This window comes from Gossypium arboreum, unplaced genomic scaffold (genome assembly GCF_025698485.1).
Source record: "Gossypium arboreum isolate Shixiya-1 unplaced genomic scaffold, ASM2569848v2 Contig01109_ERROPOS376215, whole genome shotgun sequence".
Lineage (NCBI taxonomy): Eukaryota > Viridiplantae > Streptophyta > Magnoliopsida > Malvales > Malvaceae > Gossypium > Gossypium arboreum.
The window spans coordinates 24227-40040 of NW_026441215.1; the positions used below are offsets into that span (position 1 = coordinate 24227).

The following is a 15814-nucleotide window of genomic DNA, read 5'->3' on the forward strand; positions in this document are numbered from 1 at the left end:
CCCTTAATTCTTCAACTAATATTGGAACCCATCCCATCATGGCCTCGCTCTCACCGATGTAGCCTGAGTAAGTGTTTTTTTTTTTAAAAAAACTCCAATCCCATAATCTTCAATGATAAAAGAGGGTAAAACAAAGTGAATGTTTTTTCAGTTTAATGTATTCGTGAACATCGTGTTCTCACTGCCATTAATGGTGGGATTGATGGTGGAAGTGACCTTAGACAACACGATAAAAGTGAAGAAATCGAAGAAAGATAGAGGGATGCCATGAGGCTTAAGTTTTGATCGTTTAGAGGAGATAATAGGATTGAAGAATTTTATACTATGCCTTTTAGTCGGAATAGGTTTTTTCCACCAACCTAAATTTCCCAAAATTAGGCTTGGTAATTGCATATGTTTTACCCATTTTTCCTTTGATAAATATGGGTAGTAAGAGACGACAATTCGTGTAATTTTTTAAAATAAATTATGAATTATTTATTAATTTATATTATTTAAATTATTATTATTTTTATAAATATTTTTTTATTAGTGGCAAGAGTAATTTAAATATGAGCTTTTAAAGTTGTCAACATTGCTATTAAAGTAAGGCCTTAATCTTTCGGCTGGGAGAGTGGTTGTTGACGATTATATGGCTGAAAATCAACCCTCCCTTCCCCCTTTATCTTCCATCTCATTGAATTTTGTATTATCCGGCATAGTGTCGGCCTGTGGACGCCAATGAGATGCGAATGAGCCTTCTCTTTTCCAACATAATATTGCATTGCTTGGCTCCTCTGCTAAGGCTTTGATTTCCCATTTTTGAGAGCTCTCGAGAAGCTTTAGTTTGCCTATTTTTGCTCGAGCTTTTTGCATTTATTGGGTGCTTGAGGTGTGCCCATTGTAACAGCAGAGAAGGCATGACAAAACTATACACATCAAGGTCTAACCTTCACAGCCCTAATGGCTAAACACCAAAATATGATAGAGTTTTCAACTTGATTCAAACAAAGTATGATTTTCTATTGTAATTCATTTTGTATTTACATCTTATTTACTACATTTACCCGAGATGTGATCCTCACTTGTAATTTTTTTCGTTGAATGGATATTATTTTAAAAAAAACCTTATTAATAAATTGAAATAAAATAAAAGCATACTTGCATATTATGTTTATTAACGATACTTAGTAGCATTATAACTAAACTTGTATACCATTGCTGATACATGGAATAATTATATGAAATTGCAATGAGACTTTGAATTCAAGTAATCTACCGACCAAAGTTGGTTCCCCTTGGCTTGTGATACCAACTCAATCAAGGCAAGTTCTATTTGTTTCATCGAAAATGGTTTCCGAAAAATATTTTCTACATTTTCCTGTGTTTGTCTCATGGAAAACAGTTTGGTCAATGGAAAATAACTTACAAGTCAACGAAAATAAGCCCTTTTTCTTCCACTCTAGAATGAGTTAACCTTTATGGGTGATTTTATTTTTATATAAAAATTAACTTAAGTCAAGCTTAATATTATTATATTATTAATAAATTTTTATTTTTTAAATATTTCAAATTAATAAAATACTATAATTTACAATACTATTAAACATACATATTTAATTATCTACATCTAACCATATTGTAGTAGCCCAAATTTGGCCGGGCTTAAATAAATAAATAAATAAATAAATATTTATTTAATAGTCCACAATCCATTTACAACCAAGGCCCGTTAAGCCCAAATACCCCAAACCCGAAGGCCCAAATAGTAGGAACCCAAATGACTTTCAGATAGGGTTAGAAACCCTAGCTCTCCTTCTCCTCGAGAATCATCGATTCTAGAAGGCTCGGGAGGCGTCTGTCGACTCCCAAATCGAGGCCGCATTCAAGGCTCGCCTCCGTAATCAGCGCCTCACCGTCACCACGAATCCTTACCACCAGACTTCAGGCCTCCATCAACGCCAGCAGCCCTTGAATCACCGAGATTCTCGCGGTCACCTGCAAGAAAAAGAAAGAAATCAAAGCAAGATTGCAGTAAATAGATTATAATAGAGTTTGGAAAGAAATCTTTTGATTTCTTTCCAAAATAGGCAGTAAATCAAGGCTATAAAGCCTTTTCTCAAATCTGTAAAAACATACGCTAATACACAGGGAGATAGGAAAAACACACCACAAAAGCATTGTACATCAAACATTTGCAATAATATTTCAGAAGGTGATTATTTTTTCATACCTTGTTTTCTTTTCTCTTTTACGAACATATAAATCGTTTTTTTTAAAAAAGGTAACGTTCGAAAGAAAAGGGAGTGTAAATCTATTATTAAATATCACATTTTTATGCTCATTCTATTTATCAATTGTTTATATTATGCATATACTTTTAAAACTTATGTTTTTATTATTACACAATATTTGCTTTTACTTTAGAATTAATGTATTATTGCTATGTTATGTATTTTATATGTTACATAATACCTTAGACTTTTATAATTTATTTTCAAATGCATATTTTTTTATATATATGTGTGTCAAAATTGTATATCATGCATCATTAATGTGTTTAAATATATGTTGAATTACATGTTTATGGGTTTTACCTATTCTTCGTAAATATGTATATTATGCGTTTCATGTATATTTTTCTTATTTAAAATTTGCCATGTTTTACTTATTATATATATATGTTGGTTAATGTATGATATTTATGCTATTGTGCTTTATTTACCTATTATTATAACACGTTATCTCGTATGTTATGCTAAGTATGCTTCTTAATGCATCAGTTTTTTTTTTTAAAAAAAAGAGACTTCAAAGTTTTCAAAAAAATAAAAAGGCAATGCTTGGTGTTTGGAAGCTTCGAGAAAAGTAGTGCCCTAACTTATTGGGTTACAACCTTTCTCGTTGAGTTCGAATAGTCAAGCACCCTTCTAAGTTTTTAAAGGTTTTCAAAATACAAGTAACTGTCTTGGAATTGCAAGGCATTGTGTCCTAACTTACTGGATGTGGCGTTTCGTTGTTTCGAGATAGGGATTTCCAAAAATTCTAGCTTAGTGTCAATATTTTGATACAAGTGAACCCCAATTTTCAAAAATCAAAATATTTTAAAGAGGATTGCATCTTAAAATTTTTAAATTTCTGACCTGAAATACATTTGATAATTAATTAGGTACCAATTTTTGGGCGTTACGAGGGTGCTAATCCTTCCTCGTACGTAACCGACTCCCGAACCCGTTGTTTTTATTTCGTAGACCAAAACTAATGATTTTAAAACAAAATGTTTTAAAGGTGATCCAATCACACCTAAACAGATTGGTGGCGACTCCCATTTTCGTTTTTCTTAAAGTCGATTCCCATTTTCCAAAACTTGATTTAACAATGGTTTCGACAGGTTGGCGACTCCATTGGGGACTAATAAGAGAGTCAAGCCGTGTAATTGATTATCTCTTGTCTTAATATCGGAAATTAAAAATTTTAAAATTTAATCCTTTTTGCATTACATGTGTTTGTATTATTGCATGTGTTGCTATATTTTGATACGCATTGCATTTGCATGACCGTTGTGGTCACACCCTTAAGTGGGAGTGAGAAACTATGCCTTCGTGAGGTTTTCACCTCCGTGCAGGATAGTGGATCACTTTTGGGATACATCTGTACCTGTGGTTTCCTGAGATTTTCATCTCCGTGTAGCCATAGGGAAATGTATTCCCTTGAACTGAACTCGATTCAAATAAGCCTATAATGGGTGAGAATCGAGGAATCTATTGGTTCGGGTACCTCAAACTTTAGAAGCAACCTCATATAGAAAAACCGTAAGAGCCCAACTTAGATATTACCCTTATAAACTATCGTTGAGATTTATTGATATCATGTGATACTGACTATTTCTTTTCTTTTGTTTGCATGTCATTTTGCATTTACAAAGGTATCGATTCACGGTCAGTTTCTAAGTTAGGAAGTTTTATTATGAAGAACGGACTTCTTGATAGAGTGGAGGGCAACGCTAACGTCCATAAATAGTCTGAGCAAACTCAACTAGAAAAGGGGGATAGTATAGCTGTGGGGTATATGTCAGAGCTGTTAGACTACACTCGCATCAGTGTCACATAGAATAATCTGCAGGAGCTTAAGGAGATTTGGGATTAGTGGAGCAATGAGACTAAACAGTCATTCTACGGTAATTACGGAGATTTACCTCATTTACTTGATATTCAGATTGATGAGCACTTGTTTCGAGCTCTCGCTCAGTTTTGGAACCTTCCATACAGTTGTTTTACCTTTGGAGAGGTGGATCTAGTGCCTACTGTGGAGGAGTACACCACCTTACTTTGGTGTCCTAGATTTCAGTGTGATAGGATTTATTCTTGAGCTACTTGTGTCCCAGCCTTTGGTAAGAAGCTAATGACCACTACGGGGATGAGTGAGCAGTGGATCATGGATAGAATTAAGGAAAAGGGTGAGAGTAAATGCATTCTGTGGGGGGCCCTGAAAGAACTAATCCAGACGCATCCAGACGAGGCGAAGAGGGTAGACATTTTTGCCTTAAGCTTATACGGATTGATGGTTTTCCCCAGAGCCTTGGGATATGTAGACGAGGTGACCATGAATCTCTTCCATCGACTTAGCAAACAGGTCACTTCTGTTCCTGCAATCTTGGCAGAGACATTCAGGTCCTTGAATGCATGTAGGAGGGCCAATGCAGGCAGGTTTGTTGGTTGTGCTCAATTACTTTTAGCTTGGTTCTATAGTCACTTTCGATTGATAGACAAAATGGTTTGTCGGGTCTTCTTCGAGGATTACTCACCGTTGAAATATATAGTAGCCTCATCTAGGAAAGTGGATGTGCCAAAAGAGAATTGGATAGCGCTACTTCAGAACCTTAAGTCAAAAGATGTTGAGTGGAGGGCTCCGTGGATGATTCCTGGTGAGATTCTTTACTGATGCGGCAGTTTTGATCGGGTTCCTCTGTTGGGAATTTGGGGTGCCATTGGTTATGCCCTTTTGCTTGTGTTGAGGCAGCTTGGATTGAGGCAGTTCGTACCAGTAACTCATGGGCTGGCTCAAACTGAGTTCGTGTATAGAGGAGCTGACTACAAGAGGAAAGTCAGTGAGATCTCTAGTGCTTGGAATAAGACTTGTCGATTAAAAGGAGTAGCTATTAGCCCTGCTACGACTCCGGAGTATGTTGAATGGAGAGGTAGAAGGATTAATGATAACATCCCTAAGCCAAAGCTTGGAAGGAGCTCGACCGATAGAGGAATATTTGCAAGTGATGCCCTCGGAGTTAGAAATTATGAAGCAAGAGTTTGAGAGAAAGAACTTGGAGCTCGAAAAAAGGATAGCAAAGCTTTAAGAAGAAAAGATGTACTTGAGCTTAGACGTCGACATTCAAAGGATGGAGGTCCAGAAAGAGAGAAAAGAAAAGGGGAAGATTGAGGAAGATCGAGATGATCTAAAGGAGCATTACAAAAAGGCACAAGTATCCTTGAGGAGAGCGAGAGTAGGAGGGTTTTCAGATCAGTTGCAGAAAGAGGTCCAAGAGGAAAAAGCTAGAGCCGAGTATTGGGAAAGGAAGTTCCAAGAGATGCGGTCACAGAATTTAGCATTAGAGGAAGAGAATAAAGGGTTGAAGACCAAGGTAACTGAGCTTGGAAGATCCCTTCGTTGGCATCGAAACCATGATCCTACGGTCGAGTTAAAAGAGCTAAAAGGTAAGGTTGAAGATTTGGAAGTGGCATTGCATGATGGTGAACTTCGGATTGAGCAGCTAGAGACGCGAGAAGATTATCTAAAGGGAAAGCTTCAGCAGTCTAGAGGACAGGTCAGAGAAAGGGATCACGTCATTGGTGAAGCCTTAGCCTAGATTCGAGTGGTTGCTAAATATGTTCAAGACTTAGCAGTACGAGCCGATGCATTGAGTATGATGTATGAGCCAGTGTCTGATAAAGGTCGAGAGTTAGCCCTTTTATTAGATAAAGTTAGATCTTTGGGCATTAGGGCAAATGCGTATATGTAATCCATTTATATGTAAAGATATTTTTTTTCTAAATAAAGTTTTCTAAATGAGATTGAATCGAGATCGATGCCTTTTTGCATTCATGCATTTGCATTACATCATATCATATGCATTCAAAGTTATAGAAAGACCCTAATTAGTTAAAGTTTACTTCCAGAAAGGTAGAAAAGAAAATCTGGAAATCACACATCCTTATGGCACTCGCACTAAAACTAAGAGTATGGATCAAAGGTTCGAACAATTGCAAAAGGATATGCAAGACCAATTGGAAGAACAGTTGGCCAAAATACAGAATGACATGAGGGAGCAAATGCTAAAGGCTCAGAGGAATATGATGGCTGAAATGGCTCAGCTGTTAAGGGCCACTGATAAAGGAAAAGCTCTCATGGCAATCACTGAAGAGGAGAATGAGGGTCCTCCTCCGGGTTTTACTTCACCTCATGTGCCACTGCAAATCGAGGCACCTCCTAGAAGGCCATCTGTCACTGTGAAACCTCAACATGGGCCGGTTGATACTGGAATCCCCATGAATTTCCCATCTGGGTCGGGAAATAATTTAGGCGATAGCCTGATCAACCCTATCACTTCTGATCTGGATCTGATGGAGAAGGAAAGAATGGTAACCGAATCCTCAAAACAGTTGGAGGATCGTTGCAAGTGGTTGGAGGAGAAGTTTAGGTTTTGAAAGGCTCCGATTGATGCCAAAGACTTAAGTTTGGTCCCAGACTTGGTACTTCCTCACAAATTTAAGATGCCGGAGTTTGAAAAGTACAACGGGACTACTTGCCCAGAGGCACACATAACAATGTTTTGTAGGAGAATGACTGGGTATGTAAACAATTATCAACTATTGATCCATTGTTTTCAAGATAGCTTAATAGGAGCAGCGGCTAGGTGGTACAATCAGTTGAGCCATGCAAGAATCGGTTCATAGAGAGATCTTGCACAAGCCTTCATGCAACAGTACAACCATGTGACTGATATGACGCCAAACAGGATCACGTTTCAAAACATGGAGAAAAAGCCTAATGAAAGTTTTAGGCAATACGCACAACGATGGAGGGAGGTGGCAATGCAAGTATAACAACCACTGTTAGAAAAGGAGACCACCATGTTATTTATCAACACTTTAACGGCACCGTTCATAACTCACATGATTGGAAGCACCACGAAAAGCTTCGCGGATATAGTTATGGCAGGGGAGATGATTGAGAACGCCATAAGGGGCGGTAAAATTGAGGGGAAAACGGTTAAAAGATCGGCCCCAAGGAGAAAGGACAACGAGGTGAATAATATGAATAGTACCAACTCGAGGGCAATCACAGTTGGTCAACCCAAAGCAGCTGCGGTCGAACAGCAAAGTACTCGAAGACAGGAATCGGGCACAAGACAGAATTTGGAGAGGATGCAATTCACGACTATCCTTGTGACGTATCATGAGCATTATCAAAGCTTATACGATGCACATGCCATTGTTCCATTTCACTTGAAACTGCTATAGCCACCGTAACCCAAATGGTATGATGCAAATGCTAAATGCAAATATCATGCGAGAATACCGAGGCATTCGATTGAAAACTGCACCGGATTCAAGAAGGCCGTGGAGAGGCTTATCACGATGGGGGTTGTGAAATTCGACAGTACCCCTAATGCTGAAAATCCGTTACTAGATCATGGCAATCAAGGAGTGAATGCCATTAATGAAACCAGGGAAGAAAGAATCAAGGAAGATGTTGCTAAGGTGAAGACACCCATGAAAGTAATATGGGAGGAGATGGTGAAGAGAGGTATGTTGACCTTTGGAAAAGGTAGAGAAAAAATGGCGAACTATTGTGAATTCCATGGAGAGATGGGTCATATAATCCAAAATTGTGAAGAGTTCAAGGCCATGGTACAAGGCCTTACGGTTAACAAAGAGCTACAAATTTTTTAGGATAGTTCTTGCAAAAGACAAATATGTGTGCTGGAAAATGAATGACAAGGAACCAGCCGACCAAGAATTATTATTTCCTTGCCAGGGAATAATGAAGTGGGGGCGCAAACCGGGCCCAAGATCGTCATCCATAAACCCACTCCTTTCCCTTACAAGGATGACAAAAGGGTGCCATGGAGCTATGACTGCATTGTAACAGTACCTGAGGGGAAGAGTATAGCCAGCGCATCTAGGGGGGTGCAAAATGAAGGTTCTCATATGCGAAGTGGGAAACATTATGATACAGGGGGCGTCAGAGTGGAGCCCATAAGGACAAAAAGTGTCGAGGTCGAGAAAGAGAAAGAGACCGAAGTACCCATCAATGAGCCGGTAAAAGAGGAAGAGGCTAAGGTGGTTGAACAGTTCCTTAAGCATAGCGAGTATAGTGTGGTTGAACAGTTGCGTAAGCAGCCAGCGCACATATTAGTATTGGCCCTACTTCTGAGTTCTGAGGTGCATCGGGATGCATTAATGAAAGTGCTAAATGAAACATATGTCACACACGACATATCTGTTAACAAGGTGGATCGGTTGGTAAATAACATCAGTGCCGACAATTTCATCTACTTCAATGATGATGAAATTCCACCTAAGGGCATAGGGTCAACCAAAGCCTTGCACATCACTACTCGGTGCAAGGGATACATGCTTCCAAGTGTACTCGTTGATAATGGGTCTTCTTTGAATGTCCTTCCATTATCCACATTGAACAGATTACCCATTGACAGCTCACATATGAAAACAAGTCACAATATGGTAAGAGCCTTCGATGGAACCGAAAGGAAAGTGATGGGACGAATTGACATCCCTTTGGAAATTGGACCAAATACATATTAAGTTGATTTCTTGGTGATGGATATCAAGCCCTCCTATAATTGTTTATTGGGGAGACCATGGGTACACTCGGCAAGAGCGGTGCCCTCCTCATTGCACTAAAAATTGAAGTTAATGACAGATGGACGGTTAATAACCATCAATGCTGAGGAGGACATTATAGCAGCAGTCACTAGCAAGGCCCCTTATGTCGAGGTAAATGAAGAGGCTATTGAGTGTTCTTTCCACTCTTTAGAAATCATCAATGCAACCTTCATTTTGGAAGGAAGTGGGGTGTCGGCACCTAAAATGTCTAGAGCCACAAGGATAGCCTTGCAAATAATGATGGGGAAGGGAGCATTGCCAGGAAAAGGACTAGGGAGACAGTTGTAAGGAGGGATTCAAATCCCAAGACTGATGGAGAAGAAAGATCGCTTTGGTTTGGGCTTCAAGCCGGACCATAAGCATAAGAGGCAAGAGATTGAGGGACGTCAAGTGAAAAGAAAGGCGCGTTTGAACAGAGGAGAAGTGGAGTGGGAACCGATGACATTCCCACTTATATCCAAATCCTTTAAGTCAGGAGGGTTACTGGTAGAAGAAAGTCATCAAATTAATGCTGTACACAATGAGGGATTGGAACAAGGAAACCTCGAGGGCATTCGCCCTTACGAACCGGGGAGCTCTCTGAACAATTGGACTGTGGAGGACCTTCCTGTAGTCTTTAGGAATTTTTCAGAGTAATTCTCGAAACATGTCTATTACTCTAGGGCCTAGGAGTAGTAAGATTACATTTGTGAAAATAGGCTTATGTATATCTATTATTATTTTAATAAAACTTAACTATGTTATCAATTTGGACGAATATGGTTTCATTTTTATCAACCAATATTCCTTAAATTTTGGCAATTCTTATTCTTTTATTCATAGCACATAAACAATCATTCTTAGACTCATTCATTATTTGAATATTCTTTCATACCCCCATAGGTCCCTAGATATCAATGATATGAGCACTGATACTACAGCTTCTGATTTCTCTTGCGAGAAAGACATCTGTTTAGAGGAACCGCGGGATTTTAAAGATGTTCAAGATTGTGATGTATCTCTTGATATATTAAGAATGGTAAAGCAGGAGGAGAAACAAATCATGCCGCATAAGAAAGAGGCAATAGAGAATATAGCCCTAGAGGAGGGGAAGGAGTTAAAAATTGGAACACTGATTACCGAGGACACAAGGCATGGTCTGGTCGAATTGCTTCGAGAGTTTAAGGATATCTTCGGCTGGTCATATCAGGATATGCCCCGATTGAGTACTAACATTGTAGTACATAGTCTTCCGATAAGACAAGATTGTAAGCCACCCAATGAAGTGCGGAGAATGCGGCCAGACATTGTTCTGAAAATAAAGGATGAAGTCAAGAAGCAGTTGCGTGCAGGATTCTTGCAAGAGGTGAAGTACTCCGAATGGGTAGGGGCCAAGGCTCGTTAAGCCCAAATACCCCAAACCCAAAGGCCCAAATAGTAGGGGCCCAAATGACTTTCAGATAGGGTTAGAAACCCTAGCTCTCCTTCTCCTCGAGCCGCCACTAATTCTAGAAGGTTCAGGGAGCGTCTGTCCAGCTCCCGAATCGAGGCCACCATTCAAGGCTCTGCCTCCGTAATCAGCGCCTCACCGTCACCACGAATCCTCACCACCAGACTTCAGGCCTCCATCAACGCCAGCAGCCCTTGAATCACCGAGATTCTCGCGGTCACCTGCAAGAAAAGGAAAGAAATCAAAGCAAGATTGCAGTAAATAGATTAGAATAGAGTTTGGAAAGAAATCTTTTGATTTCTTTCCAAAATAGGCAGTAAATCAAGGCTATAAAGCCTTTTCTCAAATCTGTAAAAACATACACTAATACACAGGGAGATAGGAAAAACACACCACAAAAGCATTGTACATCAAACATTTGCAATAATATTTCAGAAGGTGATTATTTTTTCATACCTTGTTTTCTTTTCTCTTTTACGAATATATAAATCATTTTTTTTAAAAGGTGACGTTCGAAAGAAAAGGGAGTTACCTGTGGAAGGAAGAAGGTTTTAGACCCTCAGACCACCGTGTACGACGGCGCGTGGGGCGCGTGTAGGACCGATGACCGGAGCGTGGCCTACGGAGACCAGACCCAGAGCCTAGATCTCTCTCTCCCCTCTCATTTCAGAGAGAATTTTAGATTTTTTTTTTAAAACTCGGGTTGCAAATGAATTTAAAACTTAAAGTTTGGCTTATATAGCCTTAACAGAACGATGCGGTTTTAGCTTAGTCTGATAAGCTTAAAACGACAACGTTTTAAGGCCCCAAGATCCGCGCGTTGACCCGATTACCCGGGGAGGATCCGCGTGTTTTTGAGAATTGGGTTAATTACTCAGTCGGTCCTTCAACCTTTTTTGCGTCTATAATTATGTTTTATTTTATTTATGATTTGGCCCTAATATTTTGTTTCCGTTTTAATTTAGTCCCTGCAATAGCTACTTTAAGTCCAGAATTAAAACGCTGCTTTTTGGAATAGGCGTTTTGCCCAATGAGTCCCTTTCATTTTACGCGTGTTTTAATTAGGACCTTAATTCAGTTTTTTTAAATTCATCCTGTAACTTTAATGAACTTCAAATCTAACCCTATATATTTATTTCTATTACTATATATATATATATACAAATTTTTATATTGTTATTTGTTTTATTTTTAACCTTATTTTATATTATATATTATATAACTATTTTATTATATACTATTCATATTATCATTATTTATTATATATTATTTTTCACAAATTATTATTATTTTACATTATTATTATTTATATATTATTGTTATATTTTTACTTGTATTATATTTATTGATTATTTATATATATTATATATTATTTTTACATATATATATTTTCATATTATGTCTTATAATTATTTTATATTATTATGACATTTTTATACCATTATATATTTTTATCTCTATATTATTATGATTAAAAGTTTTAGCTTGTATTATATATTTATTTTTATTTATATGTTAATAATTACTTTACTTATATTCTATTATTACACATTTTGAAGATATTATAATATTACAATTTGTATAACACGTATATTTCATCATTAATTATTTATTTCATATTATTCTAAACTTGTATTTATATATATATTATATAATTATTTTATTATAAATATGAATTCTTTTACATACTTGATATTTTATACATTAGTTTTCTAAACCAATATATTTTATATTTTTATATAATTATTATTCTTATAAATATATTTTTATTATATATTATATTTTAAATCTATTATTAAATATCACATTTTTTATGCTCATTCTATTTATCAATTGTTTATATTATGCATATATTTTAAAACTTATGTTTTTATTATTACACAATATTTGCTTTTACTTAAGAATTAATGTGTTATTGCTATGATATGTATTTTATATGTTACGTAATACCTTAGACTTTTATAATTTATTTTCAAATGCATATTTTTTTATATATGTGTGTCAAAATTGTATATCATGCATCATTAATGTGTTTAAATATATGTTGAATTACATGTTTATGGGTTTTACCTATTCTTCATAAATATGTATATTATGTTTCATGTATATTTTTCTTATTTAAAATTTGCCATATTTTATTTCTTATATATATATGTTGGTTAATGTATGATATTTATGCTATTGTGCTTTATTTACCTATTATTATAACATGTTATCTCGTATGTTATGCTAAGTATGCTTCTTCATGCATCGATTTTTTTTTTAAAAAAAGAGACTTCAAAGTTTTCAAAAAAATAAAAAGGCAATGCTTGGTGTTTGGAAGCTTCGAGAAAAGTAGTGCCCTAACTTATTGGGTTACAACCTTTCTCATTGAGTTCGAATAGTCAAGCACCCTTCTAAGTTTTTAAAGGTTTTCAAAGTACAAGTAATTGTCTTGGAATTGCAAGGCGTTGTGTCCTAACTTACTAGATATGGCGTCTCGTTGTTTCGAGATAGGGATTTCCAAAAATGCTAGCTTAGTGTCAATATTTTGATACAAGTGAACCCCAATTTTCAAAAATCAAAATATTTTAAAGAGGATTGCATCTTAAAATTTTTAAATTTTAGACCTGAAAGACATTTGATAATTAATTAGGTACCAATTTTTGGGCGTTACGAGGGTGCTAATCCTTCCTTGTACGTAACTGACTCTCGAACCCGTTCTTTTTATTTCGTAGACCAAAACTAATGATTTTAAAACAAAATGTTTTAAAGGTGATCCAATCACACCTAAACAGATTGGTGGCGACTCCCATTTTCGTTTTTCTTCAAGTCGATTCCCATTTTCCAAAACTTGATTTAAAAATGGTTTTGACACATATAATAAATTATTAATACAATATAGAAAAGAAATTAGTAATGGATAATTTTACTCATCGTTTTTTTATACATTTCCTAGAACTACTCATAACTCCTCCCCAACCCCTAATATAGGATATCATTAATGCCCTTCAACATGCTCGAACCCACGGTCTCCTGCATGTACAACAAGGTCGTTGCAAATCGAGCTAAGTCGACAATTTTATTCATCATTTTCATTTATATATAGAAACCTTAAATAGTTATATTAAGTCACGTGTTAGTTAATTATTTTTACTATATCAATTTTGTTGGCAAATTAACGAGTTAATTGCTTCCAAAAAGAAAAACAAGTGCTAATTATAGTAAGCAAAACTTGGTCATATTATTTAACCACGCTAATTAAAATAGAAAATGTTTAGTTGGTTCTAATTTGGCCTTACTCTATCTATATAAGATGGTTTGAAACAAAACAAAAGACAGAAATCATTCTCTCTTTGTAGTGAATAAAAATAAAGTATAGCTATTTAATTTAATTTTGTTTCATCCATGTTAATACTAGTACTTCTGTCTATATCATCCATTGAAGGTCAAGGAGGAGGAGGTGGTGGTGTTATTGATGTTGTTGCAAAGTTTGGTGCAAAGGCAGACGAGAAAACAGATTTGAGTAAGGTAAGCAAAATATCATATACCTTTATAGTCAGCAGATAAAAGTATGCATAACTATTTTCCAAATCTCTTATCTTTGTATGTATCTTTTTTATTTTTTTATTTGGTTTTAGCCATTGTTGGATCTTGGAAAGAAGCATGTGCCTCGACATCTCCGTCAAAAATTGTGATTCCTAAAGGGATATATTTTTTAAGTACAGCTACCTTAGATGGTCCTTGCAAGGCTCCTATTGAGCTTCAAGTTCAAGGCAATGTGAAGGCTCCGGCAGACTCGGTGCTTTCAAGGAGCCTAAATGGATTGCTTTCAATAGAATTGAAAATTTCAAATTATCTGGCGGAGGAGTTTTCGACGGTCGTGGAACCACCGCTATAAAAGGGAAGGTTGCAAAGGTCATGATTATTGTAGTTCACTTCCTATTGTAAGTTACTTTCTTATTGTGAAGTTATGACTTTTGTTTTATAAATAGAATTAAGTAATTATTTTTGTTTCATTCGAATTAAAAGAACCTAAGGTTTGATTTTTAACCAACGCAATGATACAAGATATAACTACCAAAGACAAGAAGCGTTCTGTGCTAATGTTCTAGGATGCAAAACATTACTTTCGAACATTTCATTGTATCTCTTTTGTGAAAGCCCAAACACAGATGGGATTCACATTGGGAGATCAGATGGGGTCAATGTTCTTAACTCGGAGATAAAAACTGGTGATGATTGTGTTTCAATTGGGGATGGTTCCAAAAATTTGGTTATCAATGGAGTAACTTGTGGACCAGGACATGGTATCGAGATTAAGATCTCGGATTGTTTAAAAATGAAGAACCAGTTGATGGAGTTACAGTAAAAAATTGCACCATGACTAATACTTCCAATGGTGTTAGAATCAAAACTTGGCCAGGTGCTGAACCTGGCACTTGTTCGAACATTCACTTTGAGGATATTATCGTGACCAATGTCAGTTCTCCTATTATAATTGATCAGAAATATTGCCCATGGAACAAATGCAAAATAAATGTATGTACATATTTATCAAAATCGTAAGAGAGCAAAAAGAGTTAACCGGTCATTGAATCATTATTTTGTTGATGCAGGAAGAATCAAAAGTTAAACTAAGCAACATTAGTTTCAAAAACATTCACGGCACTTCTGCGCGTCCAGAAGCTGTCAAGATTATTTGTAGTGCTATTTTGCCTTGTGAAAATGTGGAACTTGCAGACATTGACATTACGCATAGTGGACCGACTGGACCTGCAATATCACAATGTTCAAATGTGAAGCCTAAAGTTAGTGGCAAACAAAATCCAGCTGCATGTTCTGCCCCTATCCCAGCAAAACCTACCCCGACCGCTTAATCAATAGCATAGGTATAAATTTTTTTGATGACGTTGTAACTCTTATAATTATATTTATTTTGCAAACAAATTTTGTTTTTTTTTTATATTCTATGTTATTAAGAATATTTTTCATAAACTTAATTATTTTTAAAAATACACTTCAACAAAAAATATTGCAATGTGACAACATTTTATGCATTTAGGCTTACGATATAATTATTTTAGAATCTTGCTAAACCAAATACTATTTAAATATTTTGTTTTTTTTCTTTATATAAATTTTTTATTTTTATATATAAAATTGGCATAATAAAATTTTAATAATCAATATTTATACATTGTATCAATTTAGTTTTGATTCGAAAATAACCTTTAACTTTTACACCTTGTATAATTTGATTTTCTTTTTAGTTTTGTTTTTTATTACTCTTTCACCTTAAAAGCTAAAAAATAAATTTATCAATTAAATTTGATTGAAAATATATTAAAATTAAAACCTAAAAATTTAATATAATAATTTTATCTTCTTTTATTTTTTAAATTTAACCTTGAATCTTACAAATAAAAGCAAAACTCTAAAAATACAAAATTGCACTATATAAATGTTAGGAGTTGAATTTTTAGAATAAAGATTAAATGGACACAATGTATAAACAAAGAGA

General features: G+C 35.7%; 1 pseudogene; it reads left to right on the forward strand.

The window, feature by feature from the left end:
* Positions 1-7610: 7610 nt before the first annotated feature.
* LOC108473949 (polygalacturonase-like) lies at positions 7611-15306 on the forward strand (annotated as a pseudogene).
* Positions 15307-15814: the final 508 nt, after the last annotated feature.